Genomic DNA, 20,586 nt, shown 5'->3' with positions numbered 1-20,586 from the left:
CCAAGTACAGTTGAATGAACAGCAGCTGCAGGTGCTCAGAGTCCAGAGGAAGGAGGGCTGAGGTTTCTGGGGACAAAAATATCTTGCCAGGATTATGGCCGTGGCAGGTCAGACCTTGCTGGTCTGTGGCTGTTTTTGCAATCTTACAGAAGTGTCCCTACCAATATCAATTTGTAACTTGAGTCATCTTAAATGCCCAAAGGTGGGCAAAGGAATACAGAAACCGAAAAACAGGGTTAGGTGTAGCTTCAACTGTCTGTTTAATCCACAGCCATCGTCCACTCCTCTTCGTTTCTCTGGTTCAGGAGCAGACTGTTGCCATGTTACAAGGACCTCAGGAAGCAGAACTTTGGCAACGCGGAGCCGTTTGTCGTAGAAGCAGAATGGACCCCGTCCACGTGTGCCACAGTGTGTACATTCAGTTGCTTCTGCCTTCGCATGAGAGCCAGCCAGGGCGTCCCCCGATACTTTGGGCTTTCTGGGTGAGCCTCAATTTTGATAACAGCACTTTGAGAAGTTAAAAGAAGAGCAAGCTTTAAGAAGATCATTTACTGGTTGCCCATTTTTGATTGGAGTCCTGGAGGATGTAAGAAAACCCCTTTGTTTCCAGAACATTCTAAAATCATGGACGACTCCAAAGGCACACCAGCTATCAGTATCGATATTAGCAGTTTGTCCTGATAACTAGTGTGCTCAGGTGAGGAGTGGAGCTCTGCTCGTTGGGTGGATTTAGCGTGAGAGGTTTCTGCTTTCCAGCCGGTCGTACTGAGGAATAACAGCACAACCTGCTTGAAAATGTCCTCTTTCACTCCTCCGGGATGACCCATCAGTGAGCAAGATTAGGTCAGCATTAAAGGGGTGTCTTCAATGGTCAGGATGAAGTGTCCCAAAACGGGAGCTTGGACCTCAGTCCGGGGGCCCACGTTCATCAGAGAGATGTAGAAGATGCAGTTTAGGTGGTCAAAGCAGAGGGACCTCAGGAAGGGCATCTACTTGCAGAGAAATGTTGAGTCAGTGCAGAGTGAGGAAGACTGTGGACAAAGTGTGAAGTTTCCTAGTAAATGTCGTTCCCCAGGGCCAGACCTGCGCAGGCTTCCACTCGCCTAACAGCTGTGGCTCTAAGTCCTCTGGGACAGGCACTAGCAACCGAACCTTACCGTGTGCTGTCATAGGTGGCAGGCCGATGTTATTACTGTGTCCGGGTAGGCGCATTCCCAGGACATGAATATCCCATCCTTGCATAAATAAGGTGAAGGGTTTTGGACAGTTAGGTGGCCCTGAGGCAGGCGATTCTTACAGAGCTTGTTTTAGTCTTGTAAAAAGGTTCAGGGACTGAAATTTTAGTACGTCTATGGAGTTGGAGAAGTTAAAAGAGGATAATTGGGAACCCACAGTCTGCAATAAATCCACAAAGCTGTCACTTACTTGTAAGTCTACGAAATACCTGAATTGGCTTAATTCCTTTTGGAGACAACTGAATTCCTTCGGACCTTAATCATGACCTAGGTACTGAACAATGTCTAGAGATCATTGTAATTTTTCCTTAGAGACTTGCTCTCCCTTTTCAGCTAACTGTTGCAGCAAATAGAGAATCCTTGTTTTGTAACCAGGCACAGCAAAAAGGTTATCTACATACTATACAAGGCTCGGTTTCCCCAGGGAACTGGAAAGTACTTAGAGCCCAGTGACGTTACTTGAGAGAAATAAGAGGAGCCTCGGTGAACCTTTCATAACTGCCCAGGCCCAGTGTTGATAGTTTCAAGTAAAGGCAAATAGATACTGGCTGATGATGTCTCCAGAGATGCCCCCAAAGAAGCAGTGAACCAAGTCAGGTGACATTTGGGACGTGAGGGTGTTCAGGTTTGGAATAACTGGGAAACCGGGAATTACCATCATATTCATAGCTCTCAAATCCTGAACAAATCGCCCCCTTAGTCCATTGGGATTCAGAACGGGCGAGATCTATAGTAACTAATACAGGGAATGATTAGCGCTTGGGCAGTTAGGTCTTCTACTAGGTGGGGTGAAGGCCATGGATGGCCTCACGCCTGAAGGGACATTGAGACAACGTAGGAGAGTGTTATTTATGTCTAAATCATTACGGGTTCTGTACTTCTTATTCTTCTGTGTCAGTATCAGAAGTAGCCCACGGATTTTCCTCCGTTAAATTTGGGGAATTTTGTTGGAATTCTTCCTCTCCTGTGTCAAGGACAGACTTTATGGAACATAAAAGATCAAGTTCAGGTGGGTCGGGAATTCTAAGGTGAAGTCTCCATTGAAGACAACATGTATTAGCCCTTTTAATTAAGAAAGGAGACCCTACCTACTAGATTGACTGGAACTGATTGACACAGCAAAAAGGAATGTTTTTCAGTAAAAGGTCCCCAAATTATTTGTACCGGTTGAGATAAAAATTCTCTCTGAATTTTATTAGACACCCCCTCCCCCAACTATGGAAACCTCTTTTTTGCTTTGAGGATGGGGTTTAAGGTAGAACATATAACTCCGGTATCTTTTAAATTTATCAAGTTTCTTATTAGTTTTAACATTAGTTTTCCCTTGGCTATTTAAGGGAATATCTGGTAATAGTTTAGCAGAGAACCCCTCAGAGTCCTTCAACTGTGTGAGGGGCCTCCCTTTGAAGGCAAGTAGAAGGCCTTTGAGAAGAATTCACAGGGGGCCACGGAGGACAGTCTTTCCCAGCGCCCCAGTTGGTTACAGTTGAGACCCCAATCTTTGGGCCAGAGGTTTGCTAATGGACTCCTAAGAAGGTGCAGTGCTGGAGGCCCAGGTGTTGTTTGGGTCTCTGGCCTTGGAGCTGTAAAGCTATAGCTTGGCAGATTTTTGTTTATGATCTTGCTCCAGGGTCCTTTCAAAATACTCAGCGAGAGTCACGAGTTTAGTTAGACTAGTGGCCTCCATCCTATTTTCTGTCTTTTTATCGATCTGCTAATCTCAAGAGATAATCCATGTACAAAGAGAGCAGCCAGAACAGGCAGGGTGACCTTATTTATTGCATGGAACCTGAAAGCCATAGAGAAAGAGCTACAAACAGACTTCAAAGTCGGCCAGAGATACATCGGGGTTTTTTTGTTTGCTAGCTTGTAAAACAGACCAATGAGGACAGGCAGGGAAGACTCTAGGAGTGGCTTGTAAAAGTTCAGCTGCTATTTTGTGAGCTTTTGCTGGGCTCTGAGATCAGATGAAAGGTCTCAAATGTCATCTTTGGTGGCGTTTTGCCATCTTGCTTCCTGCATCCATATTTGGACTTTACCATGTCCTACCAACATGGGTACAGGCTATAGGTTTAGGACATTCTTTAACCATGGCCCTTAGTTCAGTCTTTGGCCAAGGGGTGAAGGGTACCTAAGGAAGTTCACCTGCAAACTTGAAGTTTTATTTTAAAAGGTAACTGTCTGATAATCTCTTCAGAATGGAGGGGTAGATCAGACAATTAGTGAAATGTGAGCACTCAGGTAAAAAAAAAGGATGAGGGCTCAAATTTTAAAGACTTTTGAAAGTTTCTGCCCACCAATTAAAGTAGGCATCCTGTTCTGTTCAACTTGGGATCCCTTGCTCTCAAGTGTGTTTCTTAAATGAGTGATCTTGTCTAATGGGGATGCTCCCCATAGTGGCCATTGTAACTCTAAGTTATCTTTAGTAAAGTTTTGCCATTTTGCTAGATATGTGCAGCTTCTAGGATTATAGTTCTTAAATGTAAAATTAGCTGGTGTGCCAGAAGCTGGTGCCCTCAACTCCTTGGATTTAAAGGGTCCCAATTCTTTCTTTTATTTTGTTTATGTTTATTTATTTATTTTGAGAGGAGGAAGAAGGTCAGAGAGGGGAGGGAGAATCCCAAGTAGGCCCTTTGCTGTCAGTGCAGAGTCTGATGCAGGGCTCTATCTCATGAACTGTGAGATCATGATCAACCAAGATCAACAGCCAGACACTTAACCAACTGAGCCACTTAGGTGCCCCTAAAGGATCCAACTTCTTTTTTTGTTGTTGTTTAAATATTCTTCTTCTTTTTTTAATGTTTATTTATTTTTGATAGAGACAGAGACAGAGTGCAAGCAGGGGAAGAGCAAAGAGACAGGGAGACACAGAATCCAAAGCAGGCTCTAGGCTCTGAGCTGTCAGCACAGAGCCCAATGCAGGGCTTGAACTGACAAACCACGAGATCATGACCTGAGCTGAAATCAGATGCTTAATTGACTGAGCCACCCAGGCACCCCAAGGATCCCATTTCTTAATTTTGCTAGGTCTTTGGATTTCCTAGAGCCAAACTAATACCAAAGAGGGCCTATCATGGGAGTCATTGAGGTGGCACATGCTCTAACCACCATTACATGCTGGATCGGTGCCCACCAAATTTACTGACTTCTGAGACTCCCATTAGCAACTAGCCCTTATGTAATATTTACCTAAGGCCTCCCACCGGACCCAGTCTAGCCCAAATGGGACCCAGTCTAATCCTGGACCTGTAATACCCAAGATTTCTTTATCGTCCCCAAAAACCAGAAACCACCAGGGAGACCGAGTCACGCTTGCAAAAGCAAAGGGCTTTATTATGGGCTTAGGCTCACTGGGGCCTAAGCTCGGGCTCACAGACTTTACCAGCGCAGTGGATCCATGCTGAGAGCCCTGAACAAAGGCAGGGTAGGGCTTTTATGAGTTTGGGAAGGGGGAGTTCCAGGAAATTGTGACATAGGTACAGTGATCCAATTATTATTATATGATATTATTGACAGAAGGTTTAACCATTCACATTGCCTAGAGTATTTGTTACTTTTGGCGGGACCCAATCACAACATTTAGAGTATTGACCAATCACAGAGTGGGCCCAGGACCCTCCTGTAGGGTGTGACTAGTCTTAGCTTCCATCTTTAGGCCTGCCCTTAGAAATGTTAAAGGTGTGAGCTGGCCTTTCCTGACTGGGTGTTACAAGGGTGGTCCCTCTTGCCTTGGGCAATGTGTGCCCTTCTGTTGTCTCATGGAGTCAGTTTCAGACCTGCATCCTTACAGACCCAGTCCAACTTTGGTTGGTAACCACCAACAGTTTTGTGTGTGGAATCTAGGAACTGGGGAAAGATTTGAATCAGCAGATCCCAAAGAACAGGACTGTGGCCTGATGCCAGCAGCAGCCAGCAGCGGGTCTCAGTGTAGAGTTGAGGATAGAACCAAGGGCTAGGGTTTCCATCAAATAGGGAACTGTGGAAAGTCAATTAGATCAGGCGCTCAATGCAAAGAGAAAGATCAGAACAGAGGAGAACTTACCAACTGCCCTTGGAAACAGGAGGAGAACTAAGAGGGTTTGCAGGTACCACGTCTTGTGTTTCTCACTCCCAAATCTGACCGTTCTCTTCAGTCCCACCCCTGCCACCAAATCTGTTAAAGAAAAAACTCAACCTGGTAAATCAAAAGATCTAATTGGAGTCATTCAGTGTTTCGTGAATCGGGCAGCATCCCTTAGAAGGGTGTTCCAAGGAGCTGTAGAAAATGGAAGGCTTTCATACACACAAGTAGGACAGGATGAGACAGTTATTTGCAAAAAAAAAAAAAAAAAAAGATTGTTTCAGGCAAGGTCACCTTCCCTAGGGAGAAGAACAGGGGGTCTTAGGCAGATTACCTCACTAATGCTGATCAGGAAATTCCAGACTGATGAGTTTTAAATTCTACTCCTAGGAGAGGCCAAAACTACAATAAGTGTTAAGGTATTAAGTCTTGGTGGGGCTTAATGTTAGCAACTCCATTTTGGACCTGTTGTTTCTTTTGAACAGTCCATCGGCGGTAATTATATAGTCATGCTTTCTCTTTCTGACTAATCAGAAGACAACGTGACACTGAAATCTAATCCCAGCAGAACACGCTATCTGGCTCTCACTCTTCAGAACGAGGACAGTAGTCCGTCTAAATTCCCACTACCTTCTTTTCCTGCAGGTCAAGCCTTCGAATTTTAATAAAGCAATCCACATACATATTTAGCTCCATTTTCCTATGAGGATTCAAAAAGAGGGGGTGGCTAGCTCTGGAATGATAGCTTTCTTGTCGGAAGAGGTCACCCCTGACCCACAATCAGTAGAGTGCGAACGTTGAGTTGTGGCTCTGCGCTGATCATAAGCATGTATCCAGAGCTTCTGGATGACAAATGACACACAACTGCAAAATTCTAGCCTCTGGCTACTGACCAGAATATAGCTACTTTATCCCTATAAGATTTACGGTTTAAGTCTCTGCTAATGGCATCAGCAAACCGGCTTTAGACTCTTAACTTTTACTCATCTTGATCTGGGGACTATAAGTTCTCTTCTGTTTCACTATGGTATTAAAGTACTGTGTCCCCTAAATCAAAAGCCCAAAAATAGTGACCCATGGATATATTTAGTTTAATAATCGCTATGTTTAAAACCTATTTGAATTAATGCCAACATTTGAAATATAGAGAGTTCACATAAAAATTAAGATTACTGGGGCACTGCGGTGGCTCAGTTGCTGAAGCATCCAACTTCAGCTCAGGTCATGATCTCACGATCTGTGAGTTCAAGCCTCGCATTGGGCTCTGTGATGACAGGTCAGAGCCTAGAGTCTGTTTTGGAGTCTGTATCTCCCTCTCTCTCTCTCTCTACCCTTCCCCCTCTTTTACCCTGTCTCTTTCTCTCTCTCAAAAATAAATAAAACATTAAAAAAAAATTTTAATTCAGATTCTTGGCTTCTCTTGAAATGTCAAAAGCTCTAGCTACTCAGGGTCCACATTCCTGGTCGCGGCTTCAGCAGAGACAAGTTTCCGTAACCCACCAGTCACCTATCCAAGTCTCTTCACTCCTTTACTTTACCTTCCTGGCCCCCATAGGCATTTGAGTTTATGACGCCTGCCCTCATCAAATTGTCTCAAGCTCGGGATTCTGCCTGGAGGCAACAATGCCAGACAAGGGCAGCAACTGGAAAAGTCTCCAAACAGGCTGCATGAAATTCTGGTTCCTTGTAGGGTTGCTCAACCCTGGCCTTGGCCCCGCCCTTTCTGCAGGCAGGATATTGGCACAACGCAGAGCTTAGCCAGCATACCCTGCGATTTCATTCAGAGAGAGATCTGGGACTTCCACTGTGTGCCAGGATCCCGATTCCCATTCTCTCCTCCCAAGTACAAGGGCAGAAAAGTGCTGAGTGATGTGTTTTACTGTCTCCAATCTGCAAAGAATTCAATTGACAGATAGGCAACTTTGTTTCTTCTTTCAAACATCTGTATTTTTCCCCCATGAGTCAGTGCATTCAACAATACTGTTTATTCAATAAATCAAAGCAAATGAAATTACAAAAATGGATCATCACTTTTATGGAAAACCAACTAAACAAACGTTTTGCTTAAAATGTCAGGCACTGGGGGACTTTAATAAAATATTGGAAGTGAGTTCCCTAGAGGAGATGAGACATCCAAAAATAGAATGTATGAGGACAGTGCTAATTGAAACTTCAAATATGAATGGCACTGCATGTCCCAATGGATGAAGAACCATGTTACCTGATGAGATGACACGAATTGTGCAGGGGGAGTCTCTGGAGCCCAGTGGACAGCAGCTGTGTAGCATCTGAGACGGTGGATGTGAACAGCAGCGGGCCACGCGAATCCCCAGAAGAAATTAGCTCAATGCCATGTAGAACCACACGGTATAGGATTTATGGTTATAAAAGTTTCCCAGAGTTCTAATGATAACAAGGTGTAGTCGGAACCCAGATTGTCTCAACCAAGATAAAGTGGTGTAGCGAGGCAGCACTGCCCGGCACTACTCTTGTCTGCTGAGCCCTCCTTGAAGGACCTAGTTTATCGGCCCCCGCCTTCTCTTGAGTCATCAGTGGTTAAGCTCATGCTCTTAGTTTGGAGTAACCACGTAGGTGTGTATCCACTTGGATGCATTGTCCCCAAGCTCTGAGGAGGTGCTCCCATAAAGCTATCCATTCTCTAGCTATCTTAGAAATCCCTAGAGGAGTTTGTTAGGAATTGTAAAGACTCAATTCTCAAAGACTTACTCCCAAAGACTCACACCCAGTAGGTCTTGGTGGGGTCCAGCTGTTTCCATAATGTCCCAGGGGACTCTGATGGACCTATGGTCTGTGGGCCATCCTTAAGGAAAGTGATCTTAGAAGTCTGATGCCAACATTTCAGGATTCCATCCTCAGCAACAGTTGAAAAACGTTCTTTTGATGAAATGTAAAACAAAAATCCTGAAATCTTAAGAGTATGAAACCTTCTTGTTATTATTGGAGGTTGTATTACTTTGAAATTTGAAAAATAAAGGCAAAGAAAAAGAACCTATCCTGCCTTTCCTGTGTGACCTGTTTGGGAGGTGGAGGGTAACCAAATAGTGTTTGAGGGAAAGTTCTTCTTTATAGAAGTCCAGCTAATGAAATGCAAGAGAAATTATTTGTTAGCAATTTCTAATCACTATTTTATAGCTACTAATGGGATAGAGAGTTTAGGGAATGAACGTAATTGGGAGCTAAAGACATTCAGTAAAGGGTGATGGTTGACTTTGTAATGGAGGATTCACTTCGACACCATCAAACCCACTAAGGAAGCCAACAGAAATGGCACACCTCTGCCCATTATGTGCCGTGTGATGTGATGCACTAGGAAGTATGAAGTTTTCTTGCCCCCAACATTCAATTCTAATCTCATCAAACCCGTTTATAGGAAATAAAGAAACAAGTGACACCAAAGGGAAGGAAGAAGACAAATCCAGAATGTGCCATCATTTTACAGGACAAATTACTCAATTTCTATAACAAATCAGTGGTCAGGTAAAAAAGGCGGATTTTTATAGAATAAAAGAGACTTAAAGACCTAGCCAAATGGATCATGTTTGGATTCTGATTAGAAGAAGCTAATTGTAAAAAGACTGATCAGAGACAATAGGGGAAGTCTGAATATGGACCTGGTATTAGATGATAAAAAAAGATTATTGTTAGGTGTCGAAGTAGCATTTCATTACATTCCAGAATTTTTTTATCAAGGGGCACCTGGGTGGCTCAGTTGTTGAGTGTCCGACTTTGGCTCAGGCCACAGTCTCACTTAAGTTTGTGAGTTCCAGCCCCGTGTCTGACTGCTCAGAGCCTGGAGCCTGCTTCAGATTCTGTGTCTCCCTCTCTCTCTGCCCCTCCCCTGCTTACATTCTGTCTCTCTCTTCCTCAAAATAAATAAACATTTTTTTAAAAATGTTCTTATCAATTAGAAATGCATACTGAAGTTTTTACAAGTGAAATGACACAGTGTGTGGGATTTTCCTGAAAATGCTTGAGCAAAACTAAATCCACGTGGGTGAATGAAATGAAATTGGCAAAACATGGCTAATTGCGGAAGCTTGATGCCGGATCGGTGGAGCTTTACAATATTCTTCTCCTTATTGAGGGTATCCTTGAAATTTTCCACAATAAGAAGTGTTTTTAAAATACACTTTTGCTGTAGGTGCTCACCGCTTCTAAGTCAGGCTACTAAGTCAAGAAGTGGAGGTTATCATTATTCAGGAATTCACATTCCATTCTAATGATAACTCCCCTCTAAACGCTCTTAGAAAGGCATTTGAAAGTCAAAACTCAGTTTTCAAATCCAAAAATCCATTTTTTCTCCTCTCACAGCCCAGAAAAGCACCAGTGTTTTTTCCTCAGCCACATCTCGCTCCTCTGTAATAGCTTAATGAGACGCAGAGAGTAAATGGAATTCCATTTGCTGCTTTGACGGCTAGAGAACCATTAAAAGACCTTTAAAAGCATCACTCATCTATTAAGTGAAAGAAAACTCATCATTAAGTTAAGGGAAAACAACTCTTCCCACTCAGGAGTTTTGGGTGTAAAATACACTAGATAATGAAAAAGAGGAGAAGCAAAAAAAAAATGTTCGTGCTTGCGGTAGCTTCTTTCTAAAGTGCAAGGGGAGCCACCTTAGAATATCTACAACGGACTTTCCTCTTGGTCGCCAAAAAGAAAATGGCTTCAGATTATGAATTAAAACTCTAATTATCTGGGCACACTTGTAGATTTTGAGCTCAATACTGTAAAGATGTGTGCAGTACTTTAATTCTGAAAGGCTCTCTGGCTCTCATTGCCTTAACATGTGGCAGCTTCACTCACTGGGGCGACTAATTAACACCCACAGCACAATTCTCTTGGTCAGGATTCCTTCAAATGCCTCTCTCCAACCCACCAGCCATCAGCTTGGATATTAACCTAGGCTGTTCTAAGGAATTCTATAATATCTCCAACTTTATTTTTAAAAAATTTCTCCCAGTGACCTAACAGTTGCTTTTTTGGCTTTCCTGTGAAATATCTAGTGCCGTTAAAGCCAAGTTCTAAGGAGAGGCACCCAGCAGAGTTTCTCAGAATGTGTTCTGGGAGTACCCTTATCAGAATCAACCTGGGTGTTAAAAGATACAGAATCCTGGGCTCCCTGTCGAGTCTACTAAGTGAGACTCTGCCACTGCTCGCTGCTCGGGCTTAGATTTCTGCTCCGTGAAGCAAGTGTGCCACGTGGCTCTTCCCCACACAACTTGACAAACGTTCCAGGATGGGGGCTGCTCTCAAGTCTAGGAGAAAAACAGAGGATAGAGATACAAGTGAACCAGCATCAGGAGGAGGCAGTGAGCCAGCATGTCTGCAAGACAACTGGCCTGGTTTCTTCAAAAAGTCAAAGGCATAGCCAACGGCTGATAAATACATTTTAAAACGCAGTATATCCAATCAATGCAGCCATCAAAAGGGATGAAGGAATCCTGCACTGCCTAGCGGTACTGTTGTCTGTTGGGCCTTGAAAACTTTATGCTAAGTAAAAAAAAAGCCAGACCCCAAAGACCACATGCTGTGTGATTCCATTTACATGAAATGGCCTACACTTGCAGATCCATGGAGATAGAAAGTAGATTAGTGATGGCTGGAAAAAAAGGGGGGTGGGGGAGAATGGGGAGTGACTGCTAATGGATCGGTTTCTTTTTTGGAGTGATGAAAATGTTTTGGAAACAAAGAATGGTGATGATTGCCCAAGTCTATGCATATACTAAAACCCACTGAATTGTGCACCTCAAAGGGGTGAATTTTGTGGTCTCTGAATTCTATCTCAAAAGCTGTTCATAGAAAAGCTGAACTTGATAAAGTTAGTTCCTATATCAGGATTCACAGACCGGAAGCCACCCCGGGGGCCTAGTCCTCCTCAAGAGTCAAAACCTAGGTCAACCTGCACTTACAGGAAACACCTGTCACAGAAACCTAACACATACCAGTCGTAACCCTCCACCTCCGATTAGTGAGCCTACCCTGTCTTAGAAAACAGGGCCTGCTAGTCTTACTTAAAATCTCGGACTTCCCAGCCAATCACGCCCTGTTTCCACTGCCCCTTCCAAGGCTGTCTAAGACTCACTTTTGCCCAAAATCCTTCAGGAAGAGTGCCCCACAGCTTGTGAAGCGTTGTACTCCCCCAAACCATGGACTGTTTTCCCTTGAACAAAGGGCATCAAACTTGTAACTAAATTGTTTTGGGGGTGCCTGGGTGGCTCAGTCAGTTGAGGGTCCGACTTTGGCTCAGGTCATGATCTTACAGTTCATGGGTTCAAGCCTCGCATCAGGCTCTGTGCTGACAGCTCAGAGCCTGGAGCCTGTTTCGGATTCTGTATCTCCCTCTCTCTCTCTGACCCTCCCCTGTTTGTGCTGTCTCTCTCTCTTTCAAAAATAAATTTTAAAAAATTAGAAAAAAATTTTAATTGTTTTGATTTTATCGTTTGACAAAGGTATTGTGAGAAAAAGGGCATTTTTTTTCTTGGCTAAAAGAGGCTTAAAAGAAACAGTATAACCAAATACAGTGAGTAGACCTTGTATGGACTTGATCCAAACAAACTGTAAAACAGACCCTTTTAGGCAACTGGCAAAGATGAATATAGATTGAAATTATTGTTTATTTTCTTAGCAATCATACTAGCATTGTTAGGTACAACTATGTCTTTTCTTTTGAGACGAATACTGAAATATTTAGGGGTGAAATAACATGATATCTGGGTTTTCTTTAAAATAATTTGGCAAAATAGTCTGCGAAATGAATGGTTTTGGTTGATAGTTGTGGGCTGAAAAATAAAGACACAAGGGATGTGTTGAATTTTATTTTTGTGCATAGTTGGATATTTTCATGATAAAAAATTAAGAATAAAGAAATTCAGGGTTTTTTTATTATCATCATTTGTTTTGATTCCAAAAACTTCAGTCGTATGATTCCATGCTACAGTATCAGGATGAGATTAAAGGGCAAATATTAGAGGTAAGTCTTCCATTTCGAGATTCCAGCAGGAAAAGGCCAAAGGGAAAATTTGAATACTTCCCTGAATTCAGAGAAATGAATGGACAAAATAGAGAGGCACTGGGCTCAAAGTTCCTCCATCATTTTCAAAAAGAAAATACCTATTCAGATTCCTCTGAAGCCTCTTGAAGTTCTAAGAGGATGAAATTATCATTAACTAACTATTCAGTTGATACTTTAGGCAACAAATTATTTTCCGGTCAGAATCCACTTGTGTCTGATGTGTTGGGCTCAACTTTTCAACGTGTAAGACTTTCTTTGGTGATCTGTTGCTTCAGAACTGAATTTTACTCTTATAATCTGACTAGAGACATTTACGTGCCTCAGAGCTCTTCCTGTCACTGTATATGCACTCACACGCGCATATATAACTTAGTATTATATGAAATTATATATGTATATATATAATGTAAGGCTGAATCTTTGACCAGGGAATTAACCCAAATGATTGTATCTTTCATATGGGAGCATACCACGTGTCTTCAGCCTCTGATGTCAGTATTCCAGAGGAGGGTGGCCTGTGGACTTAAGCATCAGATCCCATATCCTTCTCAAACGCCATCTGGCCTGACTGATCACCCTCTTGCCACATGTTAATTAGGATTTGGAAAAAAATATTGGGAAACACCCTGCATGGACATCAAAAATCTTGGGCATGTGAGAGTTTGAAAGATTATAAACATTCCTTTCAGGTTATCGATACTGAGGACGCTGGTTCCAATACACTCTTTACAAAGACCCGCAGAGGAAATTCTTTCAGGAATATTCGTGTTTCTCTTGAGTGAATTGTTTCTCTTTTCTGATTTTTTGCATCATCTGCCAGGCAGTTCGGACCAAAACTTTTGGCCTTCAGTGCAGTGAGTGCCTCGTGGGTATATTTTGTATACTCGCCCCCACACTCCAATTTCCTCACTGTTTTGTTTTTTTAATCTCATTGCAATGTATTCTTGTAAACTACATTCAAGTCCTCTTTGGACCAAAATGGGGGTAGAAACAAAAAAGAAAGAATAAAATTACAAATAAGCAAATGCAAAAACAATTACAAAAATATGACAAATAAATACAAGTTGTTTGCAAGTACTTGGTTAACAAGACTTCAGTTTTAACATGTACTACTTCCTTCTTCCTTTATATATGGACGTCTGGCTCCCTTCTGACATTTATCGTCTGTGAACGAGCCGGGATTTACCACAAAATGTCGGGAATGGAGAGAGGGCAGGACTCAGAAGGCTTTGGGTATATTATTAGGACTTTCCTACACCGGGAAACCAAATACTTGCCTTCAGAGATGGTGTGAGATTAAGGGGTGTGTGTGTGCGAGACGGGCAAAAAAGAGCATGTGAGGTATGTTCCATCCCAAACAGGGCCGAGAAAAGCAGTGTCAGACTGGTCCCCAGTCATTCCCAGCAGCTTTTTTATCAGCAGGGCTTGGCGGCCGTTCAGGAGTGCAGGCAAGTGACCATCCTTATGTTTGAGGTTGTGGCTCTCAGGGAACTCGTCTGCAGGTTGACTCCTCTTTTCGGAGTCTCGAAAACCAATCTCATTTTGTACAGGAGAGATTCCTGGGGCTCAAACCCGAGCTTCTCCATACCTGCCCTTCTGCCCAGTTCCGGCAACTGGGTCCACCTTCCAGTGACCTATCTGGTTCTGTACAGACCTGCCTGTCCTTGCCAAGCTCTTCCTGGAGCCGGGGTCACATGGCCGGTCTCAGCGTGGTGACCCAGGCCCTGCCATCTGCCACCAGTTCTGGAGTCAAATGATTATTAAAAAAAGGGGAAACTGAAACTGAAACTCCGAACACAGCATCAAAAGGAGCGCCCAGACTTTTGTCCGCAGTAATGGGCAGGGGAAGATTAGCGCTGCATAAGCCCGAATGCAGTTTGATCTTTTGTTCATTTTGGCTTTTCTCGCCTGGCTCAGTATGACTGTCTCTGAATCCTGGACGAGGAAATGCACTCTCCTAGCCTCCAAATGTAAATCTTGTTTTTTTTTTTTTTTTGGTTGCTCCCTGGAGAGCTATATGTCCTTGCCTGAGGCGGCCAAAACTCAGCAGCTCCCAACACGGCAGGAAGAGCACTGCAGCAGGACTTCCTGCCTCCACCCGCATCTCAGCACACGGTTGGTGCGTCTGTCCGGGCAACCGGTCTGGGTCTCAGTTTCTACATGTATAAAATGAAATCATAACATTACCTATTTCTCAGTGTTAGTATGAGGATTCAACGAAACAATATATATCAAAAACCTAGACCAGTGCCCGGCACATAATAACGGGTGTGCAATGAAGGCTGGCCATCACTCTGATGATTCAGCAAGAAGGCCTTGCGGTACAAATGTGGAATTTTCTCCCTAGCTGTGCCGCGCTCGGCATGTTACTGAAGGGGAGCCAGAGCTTACCTTTTCTCACCCATCCGAGCAGCACAGGCTGGTTTAGAATGAAGCTACTGGAGTAAAGTTCAGGTTCCAGGCCTGGGAGGGGCCTACCATGTGTTCACATGATTGCATATTTTTGTCCAATGTACCCAAGGGGGATGTTTTCGAACTCTTTTTCTTAAGAAGGACCCCTCAAATTGTCTGAGCTTCAGGCCTCATCAAATCTGGCTCCATCTGGCATCCAAGTCATAATACATGTCCAGAGCCACCACGACATGGCCAGATGCGTGCTGACAGCAGGGAGAGTGACAAATGGGTATAGTCTTATAAATATGATCATATGCATTACAAAGGCTGATTTAAAATGATGTCATTCACTTAGATGAGCCTCCTTTGCTGCAAAATAAAGACGATACATTTTCTTCTAATTCGTATTTAGAATCGAATGAATGCTTGCATAAGTACCCCAAATAGGTGTCTCTCTAATCTAAACAATGCCACCTTCTCCTTGCTGCTTCATCGGATTTCACAGTATTCTCTAATTTTGCAGATTAATTGCTGCGTGGAATGTTTTGGACCCCGGCTAGGTTGCCTCCTCTGTGCTGGTGGCTTTCTGTGGCCCTGCTCTATAACTGAACCCCGCTGACTTCCACAGCGGATCCCACTGGCCTTGTGAACTTGCATCCAATAGCTCAGCACACACACCTGACCCGGCTTTGAGTCTGCAGCCATAGGGAGGAACCCAGACAGGGGATGGAGTGACTGTCATCACTACGTCAGGATCATGTCTCGTGGGGCACAAGGGTAGACATGAGAGAGAAGAGCAAAGGCATCACAGGGGAGATCACGATGGTTTTTTCCTCATCTGATTTTAATGAGTGCTTGCCAGCACCCAGGCCGCTCCCAGCCCTTAATCAAGTGAGTGTCTCTGATTGTGGAAGGTGTCAGTTCTCCTTTGGAAAAGCCCTACACGTGGGGCGCCTGGGTGGCTCAGTCAGTTAAGCATCAGACTTTGGCTCAGGTCATGATCTCACAGTTTGAGCCCCATGTCGGGCTCTGTGCTGACAGCTAGCTCAGAGCCTGGAGCCTGTCTTCAGATTCTGTCTCCCTCTCTCTCTGACCCTCCCCTCATCTTGCTGTCTCTCTCTCTCTCTCAAAAATAGATAAAATATTTCAAAAAAATTTTTTTAAGTTAAAAAAAAAAAGAAAAGCTCTACACAGGTGTCCCTTCACCAACACAGGTTTGGACCACTCATGTCTGCTTACATGTGGATTTTTTAAATAAATACAGTGTGCTACTGTTACTGTAAATGATATCACTTCCTTATGATTTTCTTAGTAACATTTTTCTCTAGCTTTATTTTAAGAATATATATTAAACATATAACATACAAAATTGTGTTAATTGACTGTTCATGTTTTCAGTAAGGCTTGCATCAACAGTAGGCTTTTAGTGGTTACGTTTAGGAAAGTCAAAAGTTATATGCAGATTTTTGTTAATGCTGGGGTCAGTGCCTCTAACTCCATGTTGTTCAAGGTTCAACTGTACTTTATTCTGATATCACGTTCATTCAAATATCTATAGAGGGGTAAAATAGGCTTTATTTTCTGTAATGAAAATGATTATTATTTTATTTTTTAAATAATTTTTTAATATTTATTTTTGAGAGTGAGAGAGAGAGAAAACAAATGGGGGAGGGGTAGAAAGAGAAAGAGAGAGAGAGAATCCCAAGCAGGCCTCCAGCACAGAGCCCGATGCAGAGCTCTAACTCAAGAATCATGGTATCACGGTTTTGACCTGAGCCAAATCCAAGAGCTGGATGCTCAACCAACTGAGCTACCCAGGAACCCCCTGATTATTATTTCATATTCTGGTTATAAATAATATATACTCATTGTAAAGAATTTGAATGATACCTCAGAAATATTTAAAAGAAGAAAAATGACATTTTCTGTCTCCTTCTCACTGCTCCCCACCATCCTCTGTCCTCCAGATAACCGTACTGAGAATATGCTGTGCTTGTAGACGCTGAGTCTTGAGGGACAAAACAGGAGTTAAGGAACAACAGAGGAGAGGTGATGGGCGGTCCAGAAAAAGAAAACTGTGTGTGCAAAGGCAAGGAGGCAAGAGCTCTCAGAGCAGCGCTTGGAAACTTCAACGTGCTTATAAATTACATTGGTTGAAATGCAAGACTATGAATCAGCAGATCAGGGATGGGGCCTGAGGTCTGTTTTCTGTTTTGTTTTGTTTTGTTTTGTTTTTGGGATCCTTTACTTCTGACAAGCTTTCCAGTGATGTCCACTGTGCTGGACACCTTTGAGATATAAATTGCTGTGCTATGCGCTGTGGCATCTACCAGTCACATATGACTATTTAAATGAGTTAGGGGCGCCTGGGTGGCTCAGTCAGTAAAGCATCCAACTTCAGCTCAGGTCATGATCTCAAGGTTCATGGGTTCCAGCCCCGCGTTGGGTTCTGTGCTGACAGCCTGGTGCCTGCTTCAGATTCTGTGTCTCCCTCTCTCTCTACGCCACCCCCACTAGTGCTCTGTCTCTTTCTGTTTCTCAAAAATAAACGTTTGCAAAAATCCAAACTGGCTAAAAGTAGGGGTGCCGGGGTGGTCCATTAAGTGTCTGACTTTGGCTCAGGTCATGATCTCATGGTTCGTGAGTTCGAGGCCTGCATTGGGCTCTCTGCTGTCAGTGCAGAGCCTGATTCAGATCCTCTGTTCCCCCCCTCTGCCCCTCCCCCACTCACACAGGTGCATGCTCTCTCTTTCTTAAAAACAAATTAGGTAAAAGTAAATAAAAATGTAAAGCCATTCCTCTGTTGTACTAGTCACATTTCAAGTTCTCACTAGCCACTGGAGGCTGCCATCATGGACAGCACAGTTAGAGAACATTTCCGTTATCACAGAGAGTTGTACAGAAGGTGATGGACAGCGTTCAGGGAACTACAGATAGTTCGGTACAGCTGGATCATAATAGGTGTGGAGGGCGGGAGAATGATAGGCAGGGCATTGATCTTGATCCTGGTGGCAGTGTGGAGCCATTTGAGGATTTCCAGTGGAGGTGACAGCAGCGTGGAGGTTGTACTAGGGGAGGACAGACTGGAGGCAAGGAGGCTGGGTGGAGGCTGCTGCCGTGGGCCAGAAAGTAGATGATGTACGCTAGAACTAAAGTTTAGCAGGGAGTGGGTATGAGAGGAAGACTCATGGGATGGTCTATAGAAAGAACTGACCGAATAAAAGGAGGTGAGGAAGCAGGGTGCTGAGTTGGAGAGGCGGCAGAGAGGAATCATCTGGGATAAATCCTGGACCGCTGGGCTAAGGAACTGGTATTCACCAGGAGGACACAAAAGCGTGGGGTGGGAAGCAGAGATGAACTGTGCTTGAAACGAGCCGATCTGCGGTGCCCAGGGCTGGTGGGTATTTGGTACCTGAAGCCAGGGAGAGCGGTCTTGACTGAGGGGTCGCCTCTACATGGGGGGTGGTGTGGGGGAGGGAAGGCAGGCAGGCTGGGAGCCTGGCGTGGGGATCCTAGCTCTGCCACAGTTGTGCAGTCTCAGAAAATCACTCAGGCTTTCTTGGTCTCAGTTTATGATCTCTAAAGTGATGATAATGATATTTTTATGTAAAAGACTAAACACTATGACTGGTTCATAATTGCTCACTCAGTGATACTAATAATATTCTCATTATCTCCTTTGCAGAATTGTCTTATGAATTAGAGATGGCATGTGTAAAGTGTCTGATACTCAATTAATGACTTTTATTAGTGTCATTCCTGGGAGGTTGGTCAGCAAGAGCAAACAGCAGAAAGGGAAGAGCTTTGAGAAAGAATGTCGCCAGAAAGGGTAGGGACAAAAGAGGGAGAAGGGAGGGTCACCGGTGGAGGAGGAAAAGCAGGGAAGGGTGGAGACTTAGAAACCGGAAGGAAGAAGGAATCAGGGAAGAAGTGCTAGGCCCAATGCCACAGAGAGGCCAGAGGAGATAAGGAGCATTGGATGGGAGAGGTCACCGGTGACCTTGGAGAGCAGTATCAGGGAAATAGAGAAGAGGAAAGTTGGATTATACCGACCTGAGGGCTGCCTAAGGCTGAGGCTGAATAAGGCTGGAGACCTGTGTTGGCCTGCTCTTTCTGAAAGTCTGTTAGGAAGGGGAGGAGAGTGTGGTATCTGGGGTCTGGGGGGCATTTGATACGAGGAAGGTTTATTCATGTTGGAAGAGATAGAGTATATATACATAGAGAAGCGAAGAGCCAGGCAGAAGAAGTGAGAGAAGAGACAGGGAGGGGGAGAAAACCCAAAACAATGGATAGCTTGTGAGGCTGTGGCAGGCTGACAGGAATGGAGCCTAGAGCTCAGGGACAGGGACTTAAGGCAGGTCTAGGGGAGATGGACCTGTCTATTGAGGGGGGAGTCTGGGGAAATAGGAAGACAGCATGAGCCCATCAGGTCTCCTGTGCTTTTCCACCTAGATCCCTGGTCCTCTGAGTCAAGCTAAATTCTCTTCGATTATATACATTTCTCTCAAATAGTCAGATCTGGTAATAAAGCCAATTGATTAAATTTTCTTTAAACTGAATTAGAAGCATTTTTAAGACCAAATTCAGATTGCCCTGAATTTATACAATGAGTTCATTTTACTCCGTCATCTCTATATTAATTTTAATTAAGTAATTTTTTTAATAGTAGAGCACACATTTTTCCTCTACACAAAATGAATGGTTTTTCCTTTTCCAACAAACTGCAGTTGTCCTGTGGCCAGGGTTCTGTGAAGCCTTCAGACTGAGGTGGGTTTCTCCCTGAGGTCAAGTTAAACGCTAGTTGTAATGATTTAATAACCTTTCCGTTTTTGTCACCTGGTTTGGGAGGAAGACATTTGGTACAACTACTGCAACCCCACTAGTTCACCCCTGGATTCTCACATTAGTCTCTTTATTGAGATTTTCTTCTCTGTCCTAAGATTCTTACCATGCAGCTTGTCCACAGTCATTGACGTAATGAACAGAAAGGGTAACACCTCTCAGCTATCCAAAAGGACTAAAACAAGACCAGATTCAAAACCAGAGATGTGTTTAGAAGAATCTGAGATAAGAAAGGTAAAGGGACAGCAAACTGGTGTTCCCTCTGCCACATTAACCCAGTTTACATTCATCTTGTGAAACAAAGTAGTGGCTGGCTGCCAGGATTTATTAGTAAAACGTCCTCCGTTTCTTCTTCTCAGCAAAAGCAACTTAAGGACACTCAAACCACACCCTCCATCAGATCCTGTCATTTCCATTCCTAAAAACCGCAAGAACAGCTTTCCATTGTTCTTGGCTTATAATATGCCTTCTACCAGGGCCGCAGGCTTGGCCTGGGCTACCTTCATCTCAGATCCTACTCCACTCTGCTCCTACATCCTTACGGGCCATTTACACCCTGGGGTCCTTAAACGGGTGATGTGCTTTGCTGTTCTACCATAAGCTCTTCTTTGCGCCTGGTGAAGCCCAACCACCTGGGAGATGGCCTATCTCGATCAGCCTGTCAAATGTAGATGCTACATCGTTTCCCTTCCCGCCCCACCTTACAAACCTGTGACAAAGCAGTGTCCATAGTGTTTTGAGGGGCTATCCTTCCAGCCTTTTTGAGTTGGAACCCCAGATCCACCACTTGCTAGCTACTTGGTCACCTTGGAAAGTTATTCAGTGTGGCAATTTCTCCATTTAAAATGCGGTCTGATAAAAGATATTTTGAGGACGAAATCTGATAACGGATGATATCCGTTAGGTCTGTGATACAAGTTCTCATTTTAGCACAAACTCCGATTTTATTCCACTTGTTTGTCAAGTTTGAGGCTGTCACCTAGGGAAGGTTTATGGTTCTCCTGACCCCTTGCCCCTCCAGA

The sequence above is a fragment of the Suricata suricatta genome, chromosome 1 (genome assembly GCF_006229205.1).
Source record: "Suricata suricatta isolate VVHF042 chromosome 1, meerkat_22Aug2017_6uvM2_HiC, whole genome shotgun sequence".
Taxonomy (NCBI): Eukaryota; Metazoa; Chordata; class Mammalia; order Carnivora; family Herpestidae; genus Suricata; species Suricata suricatta.
The sequence above is the reverse complement of the archived record's forward strand: the minus strand, read 5'-3'. Positions refer to the sequence as shown.